The sequence below is a fragment of the Myodes glareolus genome, chromosome 13 (assembly GCF_982192425.1).
Source record: "Myodes glareolus chromosome 13, mMyoGla1.1, whole genome shotgun sequence".
Classification (NCBI taxonomy): Eukaryota; Metazoa; Chordata; class Mammalia; order Rodentia; family Cricetidae; genus Myodes; species Myodes glareolus.
Window position 1 is genome coordinate 32844976 of NC_142038.1, and position 4042 is coordinate 32849017.

Below are 4042 nucleotides of genomic sequence, written 5' to 3' on the forward strand. Positions count from 1 at the left end.
TCATATTTTCAGAGCATGGTTGACCTAGAGTAGTTAAAACTGTGGGCAAAGGGCAGGAACAGTGTTCCAACTTGCAGCCTGCCACAGAATGGGTGACTTAATCAGCAAATATTTACGTCCTCGTAGGTCTAGAAGCCAGAAAGCCAGCACAGGATTCCCTCAGGGTTATTTTCAGGCGCACCTTCCACGCTCAGTGGATGGTTGCCTTCCAGCTGTGTCTATCATCAGCCTTTGATAGGAGCAGAGACTGAGGGAGATCTCTACATAATATCCCCTTCCGTGTGAAGTTCATTCCTCTTGGAGAAGGATCCTATCTCATGACCTCACTTACTAAAGGCCTTATTTAAATCTATAGGACACTCAGGGATAGGGCTTCAACAACACATTTTGTGAGGACACAGCTCAACCCCAAAAAGGAGCTAAGATGAATCTATATAAGTAAACCTAAAGGGGAAGGGTTCTACTTTATTTTTCTCTGAGAGCTAAAAGGGAATCATCCATCTCCGCAGAGTTTTTTTGGTTTTGGGTTTTTTTTTTTTGTTATTGGTTTTGTTTTTTCAAGACAGGGTTTCCCTGTGCAACTCTGGCTGTACTGGAACTCACCCTGTACACTGAGTAGGCCGCGAACTCAGAGATCCACCTTCCTCTGTCTTCCCAGTCCTGGGACAGGGCACCACCACACCTTACCCATTTCCACAGTTTTATGCATGACCTGTGAATAAGAAACTTTTGAGCAGTCATGATGGCACCCACCTCTAGTCTCAGAACCCAAAAATGTTGAGATAGGAGAATTCTGAGACTGGGGGGGACCTAGTCTACACAGCAAGAAGTACCACAAATGGAGAACAGGAAGGAAGCTTTGGTGCACGAGGGAAGAACACTAATCTCTTTAATTCCTTTTCCTCTGCTTTCTAATAAACAGTTTTGATTCATCCTATAGCCCAGTAGATGTGAAATCAAAATGTATTCATTATGTACATGTCTATGCTTTCAAAATTTCAGACCATAGTAATTTCTTTTTTGGGATAAAATTTTAAAAAAATATATTTTTCTCTCTCTCTCCTCTCGCTCTCCTTCTCTCTCTCTCTCTCTCTCTCTCTCTCCTCTCTCTCCTCTCTCTCTCTTCTCTCTCTCTTTCTCTCTCTCTTCCCCTCTCCCTCATGTGTATGTGGAGTGTACACACACACCTGAGGGTGCACAATGCCCGTATGCACGCAGAGGCCGGAGGAGGACATTGAGTATCCTGCTCTATCATTCTTTGCTTTGCTCCTTGAGACAGATTCTCTCCCTGAATCTGGAGCTAATCTGGCAGCCAGCAAGCCTCAGCCATCCTCCTGTCTCTGCTCTCCACAGCACTGAGCTTACCAGCTCATGTAGCCAGGCCCATGGTTTATCACATGGCTGCTGGGAATTTGAACTCAGGTCACTATGCTTGTGCATCAAGCAGTCTTACCCACTGAGGCCATGCATGCGGTCTGACCATCTTGAATCTAGCTGGCTTTCAGAAAGTTGCATTGCTTCAAACTCAGGCTGCTGCTGCATGCTCTAATTCTTCAGATGACCCGAGGACAGAGATATGAATGGTGTACTGCATTGTCGTAGGATCACAAAATGCTGAGATGCTTGTGATTTTTTTTTCTGTTGAAGAAAAAGGAAAAGGAAAAAAAAAACACATCAAAATCCCCACGCTTGATGGATTTTTTTCCCTAAGAACTAGTCACAGACCACAGATGAATTAGTTTTAATGAATGCCAATGGCTTGAGTTATTGGCATTCATTCTGTCCAGTCCCATAATAAATAAATATTTATGTGATATCCTTGAGTTTTCCTCTTTTAACATCTGGTTATCATCTGTGCACAGCACTTCTCTAGTTGGGCTGTGGGGATACAAAGTAATTCCGAGTGATTCCAATTGAAGCAAACAGGGAATCTCATAGAGAGGACGCAAATCACAGCGGTGAAAGGTAGGCTTCCTTGCTTTGACAGAACAGAGCTCTGAGGAGACTGCTCTAAAGTCTGTGATCCAACAGCCACTGTCTTTTGGATGTCACTTTTGTGACGCAAAAAGCCAATATCCCATGAAAAAGTCACACTGGCCAAACAAGCCAGATGCCCACCTGACAACAATTCCCACCACCTTTGCCCACGAAAGGACCATGATCACGTCTAAGGATGTGTGGGGTGTTGTATAAAAAATGAGGACGGTCCAATTGGTCAGGGAAATTCTGTATGTCTCTATAGAAGTATCTGCCTGAAATATGCATTAAAAACTGACTAGGGAAAAGCGAGACTATTGCCAGGGACAGGGGCAGAATCTGACCATGCCTTTCTGTGTTGTTAAGTAACCCCTGAGAAGTTTCTCAACCTCTGAAAATGCGAGAGCCAAACTGACAGAACAAGGCAGAAGCATCACCTAATTGGAGGCCATTGCTGCTCCTGTCTTTGTTCACCTGGAAAGACCAGTAAGCCGATTGGTTTCCTGTCTGGTTCTGTGCCGCTAGGTCTGCCCTGTTAGTGTGAGTATTGCAACTGTGAGGAGAAAAGTCTACCCGGTGTAAGCGTTGCAGCTTTGAGGGGAGATGTATCCCCGATGCAAGGGAAAGGTATCCTGGCAGTTGGGAGCCGAGGAATATCATAAAGTCACACTGCACCAAGAAGAAATTTATTAGGAAAGACACAAGAGGGTGGCTGCCTCTGCTTTGGAGAGAAGCAACAAAGAACTCGGCAGAAGGCAGGCTTTCTATAGGGTTTCTTGGGGGTGGAGCTTTCCAGAGTGGGGATTGGTGGGAGTTTGAGTCCTGAGCTTGAGAAGGCGCAGGGACTGGTGAGTTTCCAAAATCCTGAAGGAAGTCTGGAGTTTTCAGCCTCCTGTTAGTGTCCTTCTCATTATAAGTTTCCTCTGTTCTTTGTCTGCTCACAGACCTACTCATAGACCCGGCAGCTGCAGCGAGACCACACCTAGAGAAGTGGTGTCTTGGTTTGATTTCTATAGAAGCCACTGTCTCGAGTGACGTGGACACGACCCTCCACACCAACTCTTCTCTAATCTTTGGTGTCCAGGCATATGGGCTAGGCAGCAACCATGGAACCTGACGTCAGACTCGCTCTAAAGATCTCAGGGATGACTGGACATCCTGAGGTGAGCAAGACAGGTGTAACATGAGGGGGCAGGCTTGTTGGGGTTACTGTCCCTCCCAGTACCCCAACAGCCAGCAAGCAACAAAGAAAATAACACAGAGGCTAGCTACATCAGGTTATAAACTGATTGGCCCATTAGGTCAGGCTTCTTGTTAACTCTTATAACTTATATTAACCCATTATTCTCATCTATGTTAGCCATAATGTCTCCGTACCTTTCTCAGCTGGACATGTTACATGCTGCCTCTTCGAAGGTTTGCGCAGGAGTGGCTGAGGAACCTTTCTCCTCCCTAGCCTTATCCTATCCTCATTACTCCGCCTCTACTTCCTGTCTGGTTGACCCGCCTATACTTCCTGCCTGGCCAATCAGCGTTTTATTAAAATACATGATTGACAGAATACAGATAATTCTCCAGCACCAGACAGGCCCAGCTAGGACAGAGCCCACTTTCAGCTCTGTTTATTTGGGCACTGCAGGCTAGTCTGCTTCTGAGATGGCTCCCTTCAAGACTACATGGGGAAGAGCCAAGAGTTTTTGGGCACTACTTCACAAGTCAGCAGCTGCTCCGCACTCCCAGTCAATCCCAATTTGCCACTTGGCTGCTTGCTGATGAACCGCTTGTATGAGTCTTTGATAGCACCAGAGTGGATTCCCTAATTCACCCCGTGGCTCGTCAAGGTCTGGCCAGATATCTCGCACCCCAGAAGGTTGGCATGCCTACAGAAATGCTTGTTGGAAGGAAGGGAGTGTTTGATTGCAAGTCCAGAGTCCAGTCTCGGGGCAGAACTGTCCCTAATTATAAATGGCGTGTAGCAAAAGTCACTTATAGACCTTGGAGTCTGTGCTTTGTTGTTGGCAACACTTTATTGGGTGAGTTTTAAACATATACAAAATTAGTCAAA

At 45.8% G+C, this 4042-nt stretch overlaps 1 long non-coding RNA gene across 1 annotated transcript; it reads right to left on the bottom strand.

Annotated features, from left to right (window-relative positions):
* Positions 1–463: 463 nt before the first annotated feature.
* On the bottom strand, positions 464–3553 carry LOC148119994 (uncharacterized). The gene is made up of 3 exons (XR_015734770.1): positions 3355–3553; positions 1454–1638; positions 464–712 (listed from the first exon to the last, which is right to left on the bottom strand). It is a non-coding gene; the product is annotated as an uncharacterized LOC148119994 (long non-coding RNA).
* Positions 3554–4042: the final 489 nt, after the last annotated feature.